Source organism: Lagenorhynchus albirostris, chromosome 11, assembly GCF_949774975.1.
Source record: "Lagenorhynchus albirostris chromosome 11, mLagAlb1.1, whole genome shotgun sequence".
In the NCBI taxonomy this organism is placed as follows: Eukaryota; Metazoa; Chordata; class Mammalia; order Artiodactyla; family Delphinidae; genus Lagenorhynchus; species Lagenorhynchus albirostris.
In genome coordinates, this window is record NC_083105.1 from 56,813,555 (window position 1) to 56,834,153 (window position 20,599).

Below are 20,599 nucleotides of genomic sequence, written 5' to 3' on the forward strand. Positions count from 1 at the left end.
GAGGCTTAGATTCCATCTGCTCTGTAAACTTGGCAAACCTGCTGAACTCCTCTGTGCTGAGGTTGTCCCTGGGGCAACTGCTCCCATGTCTGCTCTACTGTTGTTGTTTTGGCCACTCTCTGCCTCCATCTCTGTTGTACTAAAACAAGAATCTCAGGGACTAGCCGTCCCTGTGTTTGCTGCCAGGATGGATTCCCAGTCAGGCTGACCCTGCTGTCCTTCCACACAACAGCAGAAACTCTGGGCTCCCATGAAGCTTTCCATCTCCAGCCCTTTTTTAGGGGAAGCGTCTCCTAGGAGCTAAAGTCGCTTGTGTTCGTTAATGAGCTAGACACCACTTCACAAAGTATGGAGGCTTTGGGGAGTCTTTCGGCTGAGAGATTAATTTGCTAGAAGCATTGACTTTTTAGAGTATTGAGCCGGCTACAATAATAATGGCATGTCTCTCTATTTTTTATGGTTTTCTTTGCTGTTCTTCAGTAAAGTTTTCTTTATAATGAAAATAAATAAATAAATAAAGAGTCGCTTGTGGATACTGTAGCCAAGCTGGATGGGGAAGGAAATCCGACTTTCTTCTCCCCAAGCAGTTTCCGGGATTCCCACAGTGCCCTCACTGCTAGCTTCCCTCTACCAGGCTGCCTACTGCTGGCGAGGGATCTGCTACTTAATTGCCCACATACCACATCCACAATCAAATCTCTGGATGAGGATACTAAGGATTTTCGTTTGTGTCCCTTGCAAAACATTACATAATGGAACAAACTCCAAACTGAGAGTAGAATTGCCTAGATTTTAGTCCTGGTTCTACCCCAAATGACTTCATGACCTTAAGCTATCCCTTTAATTTCTCCCTATTTTCCTTTTCTCACCTCTAAAATCAGGCACACTAGATAATCTATAAAGCCCCTATAGCTGTAGGATTTTTATGATGCTATATAACCCCGAACTGACTATAAGGGACACTTAAAACTTGCCCAAATGGAGTCTATTCAAGCAGAATTCAGCCTGTGATCCTCAACTCTCTGGGCTACTGAAACAATGACCTTTGTCTTAGAAAAAGGGGTTAATGGGTCATCCTTTCTGAGGCTCCTTCATATCAAACAGGTTCAAAAATTGTAGAGAAGAAAATAAAAAGAGCTTGCATAGTCCTTTTAGATCTAGGCCAACTGTTTCTTGCAAAGGAAAAGAAATGACTTACTTTTCTTAGCAATGATTTCTACACCTCAAGCTATATTTTAACATAAGCCTCTTGGCTTCTGGCAGAGGAAATATATATGACAGTATATTGGAGGAGTTTAAATGTCAGATTTATTCAATGTTTTCAAAGCAATAGCTTCAATAAAAGGGGAAAAAAAAAGACATCCAAGGACTAAATTTGAGAACAAAGATTAAAGGCTGTTCGTTTGTGTGAAGAAGGAGGGAAAAATGACATGATGAGTTGGGAACTGAAAATAATATGAAAGTGTGGATGTTTTAATTTCAATAGCATAAAATAAAAATTTCAAACTATGCTTGATACATTATGAGGGGTCTTTATTTTTAATCCTATTTCAAGAGAACAGGATTAAAATTATTAAATTTTAGTCTGTGAGAGATATTCCTCAAATTCCATTCCTAAGTAAAGAATGACTATACTAAGCACAGGTATTTGGCCCTAAATATTGTAGAGAAGTCTTTGAGGACATGTTCGTGGGCCCCTTTGATCAGTGACATATTGAAGATTATATTTCTCAGATGCTGTTTCAAGAGTTTTACCACTTCTGTTCAAACCCATTTAAAATGAAGAAAGGAGAAATCAGATTCAAAAACGAGTCTTTTGTTTTCGTAATTTATGGAGTCCAGTATATGGTTTCTTTCTTTTTTATATATATATAGATATATATACAGAGACTTTGTGTGTGTGGTTTTTTTTTTTTAACATCTTTATTGGGGTATAATTGCTTTACAATGGTGTGTTAGTTTCTGCTTTATAACAAAGTGAATCAGTTATACATATATATATGTTCCCATATCTCTTCCCTCTTGCGTCTCCCTCCCTCCCATCCTCCCTATCCCACTCCTCCAGGCGGTCACAAAGCACCGAGCTGATCTCCCTGTGCTATGCGGCTGCTTCCCACTAGCTATCTACCTTACGTTTGGTAGTGTATATATGTCCATGCCTCTCTCTCGCTTTGTCACAGCTCACCCTTCCCCCTCCCCATATCCTCAAGTCCATTCTCTAGTAGGTCTGTGTCTTTATTCCTGTCTTACCCCTAGGTTCTTCATGACATTTTTTTCCCTTAAATTTCTTATATATGTGTTAGCATACGGTATTTGTCTTTCTCTTTCTGACTTACTTCACTCTGTATGACAGACTCTAGGTCTATCCACCTCATTACAAATAGCTCAATTTCGTTTCTTTTTATGGCTGAGTAATATTCCATTGTATATATGTGCCACATCTTCTTTATCCATTCATCTGATGATGGGCACTAGGTTGTTTCCATCTACGGGCTATTGTAAATAGAGCTGCAATGAACATTTTGGTACATGACTCTTTTTGAATTATGGTTTTCTCAGGGTATATGCCCAGTAGTGGGATTGCTGGGTCATATGGTAGTTCTATTTGTAGTTTTTTAAGGAACCTCCATACTGTTCTCCATAGTGGCTGTACCAATTCATAGTCCCACCAGCAGTGCAAGAGTGTGCCCTCTTCTCCATACCCTCTCCAGCATTTATTGTTTCTAGATTTTGTGATGATGGCCATTCTGACTGGTGTGAGATGATATCTCATTGTAGTTTTGATTTGCATTTCTCTAATGATTAATGATGTTGAGCATTCTTTCATGTGTTTGTTGACAGTCTGCATATCTACTATGGAGAAATGTCTATTTAAGTCTTCTGCCCATTTTTGGATTGGGTTGTTTTTTCTCTGTTATTGAGGTACATGTAAATTTTGGAAGTTAATCCTTTGTCAGTTGCTTCATTTGCAAATATTTTCTCCCATTCTGAGGGTTGTCTTTTGGTCTTGTTTATGGTTTCCTTTGCTGTGCAAAAGCTTTGAAGTTTCATTAGGTCCCATTTGTTTATTTTTGTTTTTATTTCCATTTCTCTAGGAGGTGGGTCAAAAAGGACCTTGCTGTGATTTATGTCAGAGAGTGTTCTGCCTATGTTTTCGTCGAAGAGTTTGATAGTTTCTGGCCTTACATTTAGGTCTTTAATCCATTTTGAGCTTATTTTTGTGTATGGTGATTGGGAGTGATCTAATCTCATAGTTTTACATGTACCTGTCCAGTTTTCCCAGCACCACTTATTGAAGAGGCTGTCCTTTCTCCACTGTACATTCCTGCCTCCTTTATCAAAGATGAGGTGACCGTATGTGCGTGGGTTTATCTCTGGGCTTTTTATCCTGTTCCATTGATCTATCTTTCTGTTTTTGTGCCAGTGCCATACCGTCTTGATTACTGTAGCTTTTTAGTATAGTCTGAAGTCAGGGAGCCTGATTCCTCCAGCCTCATTTTTCATTCTCAAGATTGCTTTGGCTATTTGGGGTCTTTTGTGTTTCCATACAAATTGTGAAATTTTTTGTTCTAGTTCTGTGAAAAATGCCAGTGGTAGTTTGATAGGGATTGCATTGAATCTGTAGATTGCTTTGGGTAGTAGAGTCATTTTTACAATGTTGATTCTTCCAATCCAAGAACATGGTATATCTCTCCATCTATTTGTATCATCTTTAATTTCTTTCATCAGTGTCTTATAATTTTCTGCATACGGGTCTTTTGTCTCCTTAGGTAGGTTTATTCCTAGATATTTTATTCTTTTTGTTGCAATGGTAAATGGGAGTGTTTTCTTGATTTCACTTTCAGATTTTTCATCCTTAGTGTATAGGAATGCCAGAGATTTCTGTGCATTAATTTTGTATCCTGCTGCTTAACCAAATTCATTGATTAGCTCTAGTAATTTTCTGGTAGCATCTTTAGGATTCTCTGTGTATAGTATCATGTCATCTGCAAACAGTGACAGCTTTACTTCTTCTTTTCCAATTTGGATTCCTTTTATTTCCTTTTCTTCTCTGATTGCTGTGGCTAAAACTTCCAAAACTAAGTTGAATAAGAGCGGTGAGAGTGGGCAACCTTGTCTTGTTCCCGATCTTAGTGGAAATGCCTTCAGTTTTTCACCATTGAGGACGATGTTGGTTGTGGGCTTGTCATATATGGCCTTTATTATGTTGAGGAACATTCCCTCTATGCCTACTTTCTGCAGGGTTTTTATCATAAATGGGTGTTGAATTTTGTCAAAGCTTTCTCTGCATCTATTGAGATGATCATATGGTTTTTCTCCTTCAATTTGTTAATATGGTTTATCACATTGATTGATTTGCATATATTGAAGAATCCTTGCATTCCTGGAATAAACCCCACTTGATCATGGTGTATGAACCTTTTAATGTGCTGTTGGATTCTGTTTGCTAGTGTTTTGTTGAGGATTCTTGCATCTATGTTCATCAGTGATATTGGCCTGTAGTTTTCTTTCTTTGTGACATCCTAGTCTGGTTTTGGTAACAGGGTGATGGTGGCCTTGTAGAATGAATTTGGGAGTGTTCCTCCTTCTGCTATATTTTGGAAGAGTGTGAGAAGGATAGGTGTTAGCTCTTCTCTAAATGTTTGATAGAATTCGCCTGTGAAGCCATCAGGTCCTGGCCTTTTGTTTGTTGGAAGATTTTTAATCACAGTTTCAATTTCAGTGCTTGTGATTTGTCTGTTCATATTTTCTATTTCTTCCTGATTCAGTCTTGGCAGGTTGTGCCTTTCTAAGTTTTTGTCCATTTCTTCCAGGTTGTCCATTTTATTAGCATAGAGTTGCTTGTAGTAATCTCACATGATCTTTTGTATTTTTGCAGTGTCAGTTGTTACTTCTCCTTTTTCATTTGTAATTCTATTGATTTGAGTCTTCTCCCTGTTTTTCTTGATGAGTCTGGCTAATGGTTTATCAATTTTGTTTATCTTCTCAGAGAACCAGCTTTTAGTTTTATTGATCTTTGCTATAGTTTCCTTCATTTCTTTTTCATTTATTTCTGATCTGATCTTTATGATTTCTTTCCTTTTGCTAACTTTGGGGTTTTTTTGTTCTTCTTTCTCTAATTGCTTTAGGTGCAAGGTTAGGTTGTTTATTCGAGATGTTTCCTGTTTCTTAAGGTGGGCTTGTATTGCTATAAACTTCCCTCTTAGAACTGCTTTTGTTGTATCCTGTAGGTTTTGGGTTGTCGTGTCTCCATTGTCATTTGTTTCTAAGTATTTTTTTATTTTCTCTTTGATTTCTTCAGTGATAACTTCATTATTAAGTAGGTATTGTTTAGCCTCCATGTGTTTGTATTTTTTACCGATATTTTCCTGTAATTGATATCTAGTCTCATAGCGTTATGTTTGGAAAAGATACTTGATACCGTTTCAGTTTTCTTAAATTTACCAAGACTTGACTTGTGACCCAAGATATGATCTGTCCTGAAAAATGTTCCATGAGCACTTGAGAAGAATGTGTATTCTGTTGTTTTTGGATGGAGTGTCTTATAAATATCAATTAAGTCCATCTTGTTTAATGTATCAGTTAAAGCTTGTGTTTCCTTATTTATTTTCATTTTGGATGATCTGTCCATTGATGAAAGTGGGGTATTAAAGTCCCCTACTATGAAAGTGTTACTGACGATTTCCTCTTTTATGGCTGTTAGTATTTGCCTTATGTATTGAGGTGCTTCTATTGAGGTGCATAAATATTATAATTGTTATATCTTCACCTTGGATCTATCCCTTGATCATTATGTAGTGTCCTTCTTTGTCTCTTGTAATAGTCTTTATTTTAAAGTCTATTTTGTCTGATATGAGAATTGCTACTCCAGCTTTCTTTTGGTTTCCATTTGCATGGAATATCTTTTTCCATCCCCTTACTTTCAGTCTGTATGTGTCTCTAGGTCTGAAGTGGGTCTCTTGTAGACAGCATATATATAGGTCTTGTTTTTGTGTCCACTCAGCCAATCTGTGTCTTTTGGTGGGAGCATTTAGTCCATTTACATTTAAGGTAATTATCGATATGTATGTTCCTATTCCCAATTTCTTAATTGTTTTGGGTTCGTTATTGTAGGTCTTCTCCTTCTCTTGTGTTTCTTGCCTAGAGCAGTTCCTTTAGCATTTGTTGTAAAGCTGGTTTGGTGGTGCTGAACTCTCTCAAATTTTGCTTGTCTGTAAAGGTTTTAATTTCTCCATCAAATCTGAATGAGATCCTTGCTGGGTAGAGTAATCTTGGTTGCAGGTTTTTCTCCTTCATCACTTTAAATGTGTCCTGCCATTCCCTTCTGGCTTACAGCGTTTCTGCTAAAAAAGCAGCTGTTAACCTTATGGGGATTCCCTTGTGTGTTATTTGTTGTTTTTCCCTTGCTGCTTTTAATATGCTTTCTTTGTATTTAATTTTTGACAGTTTGATTAATATGTGTCTTGGTGTATTTCTCCTTGGATTTACCCTGTATGGGACTCTCTGTGCTTCCTGGACTTGATTAACTATTTCCTTTCCCATATTAGGGAAGTTTTCAACTATAATGTCTTCAAATATTTTCTCAGTCCCTTTCTTTTTCTCTTCTTCTTCTGGAACCCCTATAATTCGAATGTTGGTGTGTTTAATGTTGTTCCAGAGGTCTCTGAGACTGTCCTCAGTTCTTTTCATTCTTTTTTCTTTATTTTGCTCTGCAGTAGTTATTTCCACTATTTTGTCTTCCAGGTCACTTATCCGTTCTTCTGTCTCAATTATTCTGCTATTGATCCTATCTAGAGTATTTTTCATTTCATTTATTGTGTTGTTCATCATTGTTTTTTGCATCTTTAGTTCTTCTAGGTCCTTGTTAAATGTTTCTTGCATTTTGTCTATTCTATTTCCAAGATTTTGGATCATCTTTACTATCATTATTCTGAATTCTTTTTTCAGGTAGACTGCCTATTTCCTCTTCACTTGTTAGGTCTGGTGGGTTTTTATCTTGCTCCTTCATCTGCGGTGTGTTTTTCTGTCTTCTTATTTTGCTTATCTTACTGTGTTTGGGGTCTCCTTTTTGCAGGCTGCAGGTTCGTAGTTCCCTTTGTTTTTGGTGTCTGTCCCCAGTGGCTAAGTTTGGTTCAGTGGGTTGTGTAGGTTTCATGGCAGAGGGGACTAGTGCTTGTGTTCTGGTGGATGAGGTGGATCTTTTCTCTCTGGTGGGCAGGTCCACGTCTGGTGGTGTGTTTTGGGGTGTCTGTGGACTTATTATGATTTTAGCCAGCCTCTCTGCTAATAGGTGGGTTGTGTTCCTGTTTTGCTAGTTTTTTGGCATAGGGTGTCCAGCAATGTAGCTTGCTGGTCGTTGAGTGAAGTTGGGTGCTGTCGTTGAGATGGAGATCTCTGGGAGATTTTCGCCGTTTGATATTATGTGGAGCTGAGAGGTCTCCTGTGGACCAGTGTCCTGAAGTTGGCTCTCCCACCTCAGAGGCACAGCGCTGACTCGCGGCTGTAGCACCAAGAGCCTTTCATCCACACGGCTCAGAATAAAAGGGAGGAAAAGTAGAAAGAAAGAATTAGTATAAGTAGGAAGAAAGAAAGAAAAAGAAAGAAAGGAAGGAAGGAAGGAAAAAGAAGAAAAGAAGGAAAGAAAGAACGAAAGGAAGGTGGGAGGGAGGGAGGGACGGTGGGAGGAAGGAAGGAAAAAAGAAAGAAAAGAAGATAAAGTAAAATAAAATAGAGTAAAATTTAATAAAGTTATTAAATTAAAAAATAATTATTAAGAAAAAAATTTTTTTTTAAAAAACGGACAGATAGGACCTTAGGACAAATGGTGGAAGCAAAGCTATACAGACAAAATCTCACACAGGCCCATACACATACACACTCACAAAAAGAGGAAATCGGGAAAAAAATCATAAATCTTGCTCTCAAAGTCCACCTCCTTAATTTGGGATGATTCGTAGTCTATTCATGTATTCCACAGATGCAGGGTATATCAAGTTGATTGTGGAACTTTAATCCGCTGCTTCTGAGACTGGTGGGAGAGAGTTCCCTTTCTCTTCTTTGTTCTCACAGCTCCCAGGGGCTCAGCTTTGGATTTGGCCCAGTCTCTGCATTTAGGTCGCCGGAGGGCGTCTCTTTTTTGCTCAGACAGGACGGGGTTAAAGGCGCAGCTGCTTCCGGGACTCTGGCTCACTCAGGCCCGGGGGAGGGAGGGGCACGGATTGTGGGGCGGGCCTGCGGCGGCAGAGGCCGTCATGACGTTGCACCAGCGTGAGGCGCGCCGTGCGTTCTCACGGGGAAGTTGTCCCTGGATCCCGGGAAACCGGCAGTGGCGGGCTGCACAGGCTCCCCGGAAAGGAAGTGTGGGTAGTGACCTGTGCTCGCACACAGGCTTCTTGGCGGCGGCAGCAGCAGCCTTAGCGTCTCCTGCCCGTCTCTGGGGTCCGCGCTTTCAGCCCTGGCTCGCGCCCGTCTCTGGAGCTCCTTTAAGCAGCGCTTTTAATCCCCTCTCCTCGCGCACCAGATAACAAAGAGGTAAGAAAAGGTCTCTTGCCTCTTCGGCAGGTCCAGACTTTTCCCCGGACTCCCTCCCGGCTAGCCGTGGCGCACTAACCCCTTGCAGGCTGTGTTCACGCAGCCAACCCCAGTCCTCTCCCGGAGCTCCAACCGAAGCCCGAGCCTCAGCTGGCAGCCCCGCCTGCCCCAGCGGGTGAGCAGACAAGCCTCTCGGGCTGGTGAGTGCCGGTCGGCACCGTTCCCCTGTGCGGGATTCTCCCCGCTTTTCCCTCTGCACCCTTGTTGCTGTGCTCTCCTCCGTGGCTCGGAAGTTCCCCCCCTCCGCCACCCGCAGTCTCCGCCCGCGAAGGGGCTTCCTAGTGTGGGGAAACAGTTCCTCCTTCACAGCTCCCTCCCACTGGTGCAGGTCCAGTCCCTATTCTTTTGTCTCTGTTTTTTCTTTTGCCCTACCCAGGTACGTGGGGAGTTTCTTGCCTTTTGGGAGGTCTGAGGTCTTCTGCCAGCGTTCAGTAGGTGTTCTGTAGCAGTTGTTCCATGTGTAGATGTATTTCTGGTGTATCTGTGGGGAGGAAGGTGATGTCTGCATCTTACTCTTCCACCATCTTCCCCTCGTCCCCAGTACATGGTTTCTTACAAGTAGATTTATAATACTTTTTTCAAAACAGGATATAGAGATTCCTTAGTTTGGAATGTGTGTGTAGAGGGGGTTTTGCAAGAAGAGGTGACAAATAGTAGAAAGGGCTTGTTCACATCTTTATCTGGGTAGAAGAACTGTGTTTAAGCAGTGCGCCTACCACTCCAGTAGCCCCTGAGGGGCATGGCAGTGCCCAAGATTGAAGGACAACCCGCTCATTAAGCCCAGGGGTCATGGCAGGTAAACTTCATTGCCCAACTTCTACTCACTCCAGCCTTGTTGGCCTTTGTACCACACTTAGAAAGCTAGAATTTCTGGAAACATTCAAAAAGGTTAAAAAAACTCAAGACAGGCTTTAAAAATTTATCAACAGTGACAGGACAATTATTACTGTCTAACAGTGACTCATATTGTCTATGAAAGCACCCGTGAGTCATCCCATCACTCACTTGGTAGGCCTTCAGCACTGCACTGAGGTCCTGTATGAATAGAACTGTTTCTTGCCTTGACCTCACCCTTATGTACTTGAGAGGCTGAGTTTTCTTCTTGCGTGCTCCAATAAACAAGTCCTCTAGATTTGGCCCAGGCTAGCCCCCATGCTGGTCCTCCTACTTTCAACCCCACTGATATGTACCCTCCTCTACAGATGAATACATAAACCTCTCAATTCCACATTCATCCAACTGCATCACTGTGGCAATGTGTATACTCACTTGTAGCCAAAGTAAATTTTACACCTTGATCAAAATTAATTGGTGTAAAGACTTCACAGTGAGCCAGAGTGTTTGGGAATTCTGATAGGTAACCACTGAGTGATTTAAAAACCAGCAACAACAAAAACCTGTTAATTCAATAGGCTTAAAGGTTTAATGATTGAAGATTCTGGGGTTCCTGACTTTTACATAATGATTTTTAACTAAGACACACTCAAATATACTTTGCCACATATAACCCTTTTCAGACCCATCAAGATTCAAGTCATATTTAAATGTTAAAATGTTTGCTCTACAATATTTATGGTCCCTGCATATCTGGTTTAGCTACTCTGTGCTGCAGCAATTTTCATAATTATTTTCCCTTTCAGAGCTTTTATAGTAATTTTATATTCATACTGTGAGATGCTGCATTGTGTTTTCTTTCAGCTTACTAAATGACTTGGACATCACAGTCGGTTGGACACATTTGCCCTGTTTGTGTCTCAGGGTTTGGGAGGCAGGGGATTGTTAAGGAATTGGATAGATTATATGGTATGGTATTTTAGTGCTCATTTGTATCCGTCTAGCAGAAGCTTGTGTGTCACTCAAAAGTAGCCCCACTTAGGCTGTCAACACTGTGGCCCAATAGCAGAGTGATTGTAAGTTATTCCTAGAGGAGCATGTGCCTGCCAAACACACAACAGTGCTTCCCAGGCTTGACCTTCTTTCGTGTCATCCCTCTTGCAACTAGAGTCTGGCACAGAGGGCTGGACTTCCAGTTGGTACTTTAGGTTCATTGGGCCACCAGAGGCAATGAACGCACTTGCCATTTACAAAATGTTTGCTCTGAATTCACGACTATAACAAATAGCCGGAGTTGAATTAATGAGTGACCAGTATGCAGAGATACAGACTATCTCAATGGAGACCTCCCTGCAGTGTCCAGGCTTACAAAAAGAAAGAAACACATTTGGAAGCTAAGAATGGTTCGTGGATTAGGTGCGCCCAACATGTGCAAGACTCAGCAGGAAGAACACAGCCAGGTATCTGAACTGGAGATTTGAAGAGCACCCATGCATGTCAGGGGAAGGGAGTTCTACCTCAGGTTCAGCCAGCTCTCTATGAAGCTTGTATCCTCAGTTAGCACCCAACTCAAGACTTTCATAGTTATGTATTGAGCCAAATATTTCTTTATTTGACTGGCAGTTGAATAAGTATGGCAGAACTGTGAAAACCAGTATTTTCCGACAATGAAGGGAATTAAGCCTTTCTTATCGCCCTCAGAAAAGGAGAAGAGAAAACGTTCCTTTATTCCATTTTATTATTATCAAAGAGATACACTTTTGTTAAAAAGTAAAAATGCAAAAATGTATAAAGAAAGATATAAAAACCACTTGCCGTCCTCACCGTCTCAGATAAACCCTTTAAGTAGTTTGGTTAATATCCTTCTAGTCTCTTTTTAATATATGTGTGTATGATTAATTTAAAATACATATAAAGTATAAAAATACACAACCTGCTTTATCTTTCCTCACCAACACAAGACTATCATCTTTCCATGACATTATTCTTCTACTGTTTCATTTTTAATGGTACATGATATTCCAGTACAACCCTACTGTTATTTACTTAACCTCACACATTTATGTTACGGCCACCTGTTTTGCTACTAGAAGCAATGCTGTAATGAACATTAAGAAGAGGCATGGCCCTTGAAATTGGGTCCACTTTTAACATTTCCCAGCATTCTTCTACCCTTGCCTCCATTTTAAATTAACCATGCACCCACCTACTCACCAAGCATCTAGTTTTCCTTTTTATCTGAGACTTTACTGATGTCCCAATATAGAAATGACAGGAAATATTCAAAGAGCTGCCACATAGAAGAGGATTTATAATGGTTCTATGTTTTCACTAGGACGGAACCTGAACCAGTGGTGAGAAGTGATGGGGAAACTGATGTCCACTCAATGTAAACATTGAAACAATGAAATAGGCAGAGCTGTAGAGTATGGAGTTCACATTCCTAGGATTCAAGCAGAGGCTGGAACGATATCTGTCCCAGATATTTTAGAAGGGATTCTTATTTCAGATGGGAAGTAGATTAGCTTAGACTTTTTTGAGGTTTTTGTTTGTTTTTCAGATGGAACCTTTCCTGCAAACTTATGTGAACACTGTATAAATAAGAGCAGCATTTTATTAGCATAAATATGACTTAGTACAAACTTTTGACACTTACTTATTGTGAAGTCCGTCATGAGGAAATTGAAAACTGGTGGTCCCCAATATGTTTAAAACTTAAATATCTGACATATTTGGGGAGAGCTTTATTTTTAATAATTTACAAATTCATATAGTTGGAAAAACTTGTTTTGAATCAAACAATTAGAGTCCTTGAACTAGCTCTGCAACTTTATGGTTTTGTGGAATGAAGATTGAAAACTAGGGCACCAGACTGTCCTTAAGAAACTTTCTAGTTCTAAGAATTCATATTTCTCCAAAATTTGAAAAGGATCATATCTGTATGAGCCAGTTTCTTGATTTAAATGTTGCTATATTTTATTCAGTGATGCATCTATTGGCAGAGAGTGTAACAATTGGAGAATATATGTGGAGTATTGTCAGTCAAATTGAGGCAGGGTTTGAACTTGGGACCAAGAAAAAGCTGGAGTTAGTTTGCACTGGTTCTCAAAAGAGTCCGGGCTAAGCAGATGGGAGGGGAGAATAAGTCAGGCATCAGGGATCAAAAGCCTAAGACAGGAACTTCCCTGGTGGTCCGGTGGTGAAGAATCTGCATTACAATGCAGGCAACACGGGTTCCATCCCTGGTTGGGGAACTAAGATCCCACATGCCACGGGGCAACTAAGCCCACACACCACAGCTACTGAGGTTGCAGGCCTCAACTAGAGAGCCTGCGTGCCACAAACTACAGAGCCCACGTGCTCTGGAACCCACGCACCACAACCAGAGAAGAGAAAAAAAACCCACACACCACAACTAGGGAGAAACCCATGCACCACAACCAAGAGCCCAGCGCCCAGCAATGAAAGACCCCCCCGCATGCCTCAACAGAGATCCCACTGGCCACAACTAAGACCCGACGCAGCCAAAAATAAATTAAATAAATAAATAAATAATAAAATAAATATTTTAAAAAGGCCTAAGACAACAAGAGTTGAAATCTAGTTCATGGGTATTGATGTCAGGGAAGGATACCAGCAAGGAAGAAAGTAGCTTATTATATGGCAAATTTCATTCAAAGTGGGAAGTCTTTCTCTTTTTTCTGCCAAAGACATGTCATGCCCTCAAACAGTGGAGAGATCTGAGCTCAGAATTATAGGTTAGTAAAGGGTCCTGTTTTTGATTGCATGAAGATGCAGAGGAAGAGTAGAACATCTCTGACACTAACAGTTTGTGGGTGGGCAGTTTTTTAAACAACTAATTATGCTTAGAAATAGTGTTTGTTGGTCTGGTAAAGTTTTTAAGGAGATTTTCTAGGCTTATGAGCACGTGGTGCCCTCTGGAGTGAGAGAGTCTAGTGTGATGATATGAGGAGAAACTTTAAGAAAATTAGCTTCACTTCCATTCTGAAGCAGGTAATGAATGAATCAAGATCAAATCGTAGTGTTATTTCCAGGGCAGCACAGACTCAACGCTTGGTATTCTGTCCAACAAAAGGAAGAAAATTAAGAAGGCACATTTGTGTTTTAGAATGTTGGTGGTCCTCGATCCATTGGCTTTGATACCAAACCAAACTTGGGTCTGCTCACTAGAGGCGCAGCAAAGCCAATCTACTGACACCAGGTTGTGGTGAAGGAAGGTACAGCATTTACTGTAGAGCCCAGCAAGGAGAATGTGTAGCTTGTACTCAAAAGACCTGAGCTTCCCAGTTGTTTTGCGAGAAGGGTGTTTTTTTTTTGTTTTGGGGGCTTTTTGTTTTTTTTGGCTTAAACAACAGATATTTCTTTCTTACAATTCTGGTTGGCTGGGAAGTTCAAGATCAAGGTGCTAGCTGGTTTGGTTCCTGGTGAGCCCCCTCTTTCTGGCTTGAAGATGACTACCTTCTCACTGTGTCCTCATATGGCAGAAAGAGCCGGCTCTGGTCTCTCTCTTCTTATAAGGACACTAATCCCATTGTGGCGGTCCCACCCTCATGACTTCATTAAACCTAATAATCTCCTAAAGACCCTTCCTTCAAATACCATTGTATTGGGTGTTGGGACTTCAACATATGAATTTGGGGGGGACACAAACATTCAGTCCATAACAATATACATCACCTTATATAGGTATCCCCCGCTTTTCAAAAGTTCATTTCACGTCACTTTGCCTTTATGAAAGACCTACATTAGTATCTGTTTTCACTAACTGAAAGAAATCTGGAGAGGATTTTCACTTTTACAAAATAGATGAAAAATAAAAACAGCATTCAGCATTTGTTTTGCCACACGGCCATTATAGGGGCAGCACTCACTCTGGGCAGCCAGAGAGGTACTGCCAAGATGCAGAAGGGTTTTTAAAGGCAGTGTGATGGGGAGGGGTTCACGGGGTGTGTGATCAACTTGTGGACGTCCTTCTAACTGGGTGGTGGTGAGGTAACAGTGTGGTATTTCAGGTGTCAACATTATCAACTTTCTGGTTTCAATCAGTCTGGGGGCTCCGTGATGGTAGTGAGCATGCAGTTAACTTCCTCCACCTGTTGGGGGTTTTAGGCTCTACAAAACAACTTAGGAATGTATGTCAGACTTAGCTTTACCTTTGAAACAGAACTGGGGGTCCTTGTGACTGATTCATTGTTTAAGTTATGGCTCCTCTCCTACCTGACTGCCCTTTGTTTCTGTATTCTTTACTTCCCCAAACATTAACTGCTAGGCCCTGTTCTTTGTTCCACATGGAGGGTCTAGGAGGGCACAGTGTATTTCCATAACCTCTTTTCTCAGTCAACAATAACCGGGGACACAGAGGGGCCTGTCGCCAGGAAGGCCCCTACATGGTCCTTCTTGGTTTCAACTTTTTCATCTACACCTACATAAATAATAACCTCAGAAGTCATTTCAGATACAAAAGCTGCTAATATATATGTGTATATATGTAATACTTATATATGACTGTATAGTTATGCAGTTATTTTTATTTTGAAGGGAACATATTTATTCATTAAGTAATCATTCATTAATTAGGTATTTGTTGATTTCCCTATCCTAAATACTGCTAGGTACAAACTAAATGACTTCTGTGCTTAAGGAAATTAAAATGTTGCTAAGAAACACACAATGTATACTTTTAAGCAGTAGTCTTATGCTTTATGTTTTGTGGATTCTTTCCATATATGTTATCTCATTTGTTCCCCAGTATTTCAGAAATTTCCAGCTGAAAGAGATCCAGAGATCACCTCCTCCACCGAGTGTATAGATGAACAGACATGAGACTAACTTGCTTAGACAATATCAGAACCAAAATCTTCTGACCCGAGAGCAGTGCACAGACTACATTCATTCTTCCTGTGCAAACAGATATGCCAGTTCTTTTCTTTGTAATATACATTTAATTTTCAGTTTGTCCAGTTCAATTCAAAGTTTGTCAAATAGCTTGAACTACTTTTCACATATTTGAGGTTTGGCTTGATATAAATCATATTTGTGAAGAACATTTTATTTTAATTTACAAAGCTGTATATACATTTTAAGGGAGAATTAGAACATACGTTTCTGATTTATTTACAATTAACCTTTTATTTTTCAATAGTCATTTGATGCTTAGATACTTCATTGTGACTTCAAAATAGTTTCTCCTAAAAGTAGAAATGATAGTTCATTAAGATTAAATAAATTACACCTAAAAACTCACTGTGTGTGCCTCAAAACTAGTTTTCATAATATTTTATTAGATTCCAAACTTAATAGACATTGCTCATTTTTACTAAGGCAAACTTACTATCCATTTAAAATCTTTTCCAACTCTTTATGTGCTATTCAGGTAGTGATTTTATTTTACATTTTCTCCGAATCATTTAAAATATATATATCACAGTTATTGAAATGGATTTTTGGTGTCAAAAAGGAAAGAAGAAGGAGAGAAAAAAAATCACAGGGTTTTTCTCAAGAGAAGGTAATAACAAGACTTTTAAATGAATACCTCCTTTCACCATTCAGACGTGAGTGAACTTGGCATTAAACCGGTTCTTAATTCAATCCATCTGTTCAGTGCCCACTGCTTTATTCTCAGTGCCACCATTTAAACCACCTGAAATACTTCACAGTGAAAATTAACAAAGAGCACAGCATTCCCAAGATAATAAGCATATATATATGTTCACCAATGAACCATCTTCTCTGATGGGGTAATATTTATCTAATGTCTCTTAATACCAAATACACCTTTTGAAAAAAATTCTGCAATTTTTATGTCAGGGAAATGTAACCACTAATCATGTGGTCTATTCAGTGTGGCATTTGACTGTAAATTATTCATTTAATGTAGTGTCAAGTACATAGACTGGATGTTAACAATTACTAGCAACAAAATAGAAGAGGCATACTTTATCGATGTATAAAAATGTAAGAGGCAATGAAGACAAACAACCTAGGTATATTTACTAAAATTCTGTAGGTGATGTTGTCTGCAGTGCCAAGCGGTTTGTTGAAGTTCAGGCTTCGTCACTATCTTCAGACCGACTGACATCCTACAGCTACACCATGACTGCACAGCCACATGGAGGGAACTGCAGTCAGCCTGGGACAGCAGCCAGCAAGCCTTGCTGGTCTGTGCCCAAGCTTCCCCTGCTGACCCTCCTCTTTCCAAAACAGCCCTGGGAGTTTCTCAAAAAGACCTGATTGTACTGCTTTGGACTACAGTTTCAGGCTCTGTACACTTCAAAACCAGAGTTTCCTGTTTCAGCAGGAATTCCTGGTATTTATTTTTAAAGCCAAAAATCAGAAGTTTCGCATACTCTAAAACTTTTTATTTTACATAAATAAAAAGCTGTACATCAGTGCTTCCCTGGTGGCGCAGTGGTTGAGAGTCCGCCTGCCGATGCAGGGGACACGGGTTCGTGCCTCGGTCCAGGAAGATCCCACATGCCAACAGGAAGTTGTCAACAGGGCAAATTCCCATACTGTTACCAAACCAAACTCAGGTCCACTCACCTGACACACAGTAAAGCCAGTCTACTGACACCAGGTTGTGGTGAAGCAAAGTACAGTGTTTATTGCAAGTCCAAGCAAGGAGAACAGGCAGCTCATGCTCAAAAGACCCAAATTCTCCAATGGCTTTCAAGAAAGCGTTTTTTAAGACAGTGTAAGGGAGAGGGGCTGTGAGGTGCATGACCAGCTCGTGCTCAGTTCTCTGATTGGTTGATGGTGTGGTAACAGCATGCTGTTTCAGGAATCTCAATCATCAACGTTCTGGTTCCAACCAGTCTGGGGTCTACATGCTGGTGGTCAGCATGCAGTTAACTTCCTCCACCTGGTAAGGGTTTTAGTATCTGCAAAACAACTGAAGGATATGGCTCAGGATACTATTTTTAGTCCTTGAGGAGGAATTAGAGGGCCCTGACTTCGTTTTATGACTAAACTATTATTATTTTGTCTTTCTTGACTGCTTTCCTTTGTTTCTGCATTTTCTCACTTCTCTGATTAAATTTTCTCTTTGGAACTTGGGGAAGGCCCAGGAGGCTAAAGCTTTTTTGCAAACAAGATGCAGGGGACATGGGGAGGTCTGCCCCCAGGAAGACCCCCACAGGGTCCTGCTCAGTTTCAAGACAAAGAATAGAATTGCTGTGGTATATGTCTTATTTTTTCAGTAAATGCCCTGAGACTGAATGTAGTCCTTCTGAATTTCTTCTTCAAATGAACTAGACCCAGTTGTTTTCAAGTCATTATCTGGAGGAGTCATTAATTTTTTTCCATGCCAACCATTTTACTCCCAAAGGTAACTGCCTTAATCTTGAAAGCATCTAGTTTGGCGACCAGGGGTGGGAGATATCCACTACCTGGGAGGTTCACTCCTTTCTCCTTTTCCCATCCTCTTCTCTTTACTTAAGTGCCTGGTATTAAGAATGCTTTATTCCACTGGTTTATGTGGGTTAGGGAAGAGTGGGATAATCCATTTCCCACAACTCTAATTCCTTCACCAAATAAACAGAGGTTTCCTATATATCATAAATAAATATTACAATGCATTTGCTAAGAACTACTGCTAAGAGATGTAAAGATAATGCTGAAAAAATGGGTAAAATATATTTCGTGCTTTCAGGTATCCCACAGTCTCATGTTGTATAAGGTCATTCAAAGATAGAAAAATTATAATTTTTCATAGCATAATGTCTAAATACTGAAGAAGTAGAAACCAAGGCAGAAAATATAAAATGAGACCAAGTTGCCTGAGGACTCCAATGTCAGGCACATAGCAGACAGTTATGTCCCACAAATTAAAGAAAGCCAATCTGGGAGTGGTGTGCATTCAACAGAGTGGAGGGACCCAAGTCATAGAGACCAGGCAGAAGGATATTGCATTAGGCTGAACAGGAGGGGCTGGCAGAAGTAGAATTTAAAAGATCTGTTGACTGATGGGAGGTAGAAGAGATCAGAAGGGGAGTCGAGATTGACCACCAGTCTTGCTCTCTCCCTGTAGGAAGCTCCTATCTGTTTGGGAATCTCTGTTGATAGACAATAAACACCAGGATCCAAGAAATCCACCTAAACATGAAACCACCATGTAAACAGGACTGCAGAGCATTTCCCTCAGGGTTTTGTCTTAATGAGGAGGATAACTATAACCAGGTTATGAAAGTCAGTCATTACTTCTGCAATTGAATTTATGTCAGACCCCTTACCTGACCTTTTATGTCTCAGGGATTCTCCCTTGGATTTGTCCAACTATGTCCTCCCTTAAAACCACTTCTGTTGCTACTTATTTTCTTGCCAATGACAATCAATTCTTGTTTCCATGGCATTGTTGCTCCTCATTCTGTCCCTCTTGTACAGGGGAGCAAATCTCTCTGTTTCCATGGCATTGTTGCTCCTCATTCTGTCCCTCTTGTACAGGGGAGCAAATCTCTCTGTTTCCATGGTAAAACAGAGATTTTACTCCTAAAATCCTTCACCTGAGAGAAGAGATAGACCTGGTTGGGTTGATGGGATCTTCTGAGACCTGAGGACCCAATAATAGAGCTACAGGTGCCCATTTGGCTCCTTCTGATCAGTGAAAGGACACGGGAAATGTAAAGGGAAACCTTCAAGTTTGGTAAGAAGATATACTTGGTCTTCTCCCAAAGCCTCTTCCCTAAGTAGTATTCATAAAGCTCCTCCCATCAATAGGTTATATGTGTCACTAAAAATGGAGGGATGGAGCATAAGAGTGATGGAGCAAATGATGTGAGAGATGGGGGAAAGAAGATGAGGGAAGCAAAGGGAAAAGTGAGCAGATAGGAATATGTGAACAGGAAGTGAGTTGATCTGTTGAGAATGAAGTTTGTGGAAGTGGATTAAGACATCAGCAAAGTGGCGCTTTTGATGGGTAACAGTGATGTGGAGCATTTGGTAGGGCACATGTGATCTTTATGCAGTGCTGAGGACCAACTGGCAGGGCAGAGCAGGGATCTGTTATAGATTCTTTTGTCTCCTTTCTGAGGTCCTGGTGGGAAAAACAGTCCTTGGTGTGGAATCAGTGTAACACAAATGAGGGGCAAGTGAACAGCGATTTTCAGAAATATACATACTGCTGCTTCCAGCTTCACCCAGACACCAGTAAACACAACGGTGAAGCAACGATGTGAGGGTCCTGTGATATCAAATAGTGACTCAGGGTCGGGGGAGGGGGCTTGAAGATAACTGCATGGAGGTGAAATACCTAAAGACATGATTGGTTGCTGAGGTTATATGCTTCTGGCTGTGAAGGACACCATCCATATTAACATAATTTGCGTTTTACTTTTAGGGTTTTTTTTTTTTTCTCTCTCCTAACCACCCCACTCAGGGATAGGGTAAAGAGCTTTAGGGTGGGGAGGGGGATTAACTTATGAGAATTTTATATACTATTTTAAAGAAGGTGAAAGTGGATGTCTTGTTGTCCCCTTTAATGCTGATTTAAGTAGGGTCTCTGTCCTTTTACAGCCCTACTAGAGGCCCCTAACACTTCTTAGGTACACAAGTCCCATGAGAAGAAAGGGCAAGTGGGAGACAGACTATCATAAAACTATTTTAGAAACCCCAAGGCAAGGGCAGTAATTGCCAAAATTTTTTTTCATCTTCAGTTCTGGAGTCTGACAATCTTTCATGAGAAAACTAATCCCACAATTTATGATGCATTTATGACTCATTTACACTTAATTTATCAAAGCCACATTTTTCAGATAATTCTCAGATAACAGACAGACGACAGGCCTCTTTATTAAGCCACTTTAAAAGGTAATTCTTTGAAAGCGAAAAAACCAGACTTTACCCAAACTTACTAGAATTTGTTCTTGAGTTTGATTCAACTCTGAGTATCTCAGAGCTTGGAGGATTTCAAACATGAAACAACCTGTTCTCCAATCTAATTATCAAGCTAAGCTTTAACTGACGAGGTATATTTTATTTATCAGGCACTTATGTCATCAAGGGTTTTAACCAGCTCTGTATTGGGCAAGACCTGGCTACCTTCCAATTTACAATGTGCCATCTGATCTCTCCAGAGCCACAGGGCCAGCAATTATACAAGCCATCTATACTGACACAACAAAAACAGATTAGCCATCTAAAACAAATGGATTTACAA

The 20,599-nt window shown here is 40.3% G+C and overlaps 1 long non-coding RNA gene across 2 annotated transcripts in view; it reads left to right on the forward strand.

Moving 5' to 3' along the window:
* The first annotated feature begins 8,340 nt into the window (after positions 1-8,340).
* LOC132528919 (uncharacterized) overlaps positions 8,341-20,599 on the forward strand; it is an 88,006-nt gene continuing 75,747 nt past the window's right edge. For both annotated transcript variants that reach the window (XR_009543337.1, XR_009543336.1), the window contains exon 1: positions 8,341-8,532. This is a non-coding gene — a long non-coding RNA (uncharacterized LOC132528919). The remainder of the gene's footprint in view (positions 8,533-20,599) is intronic.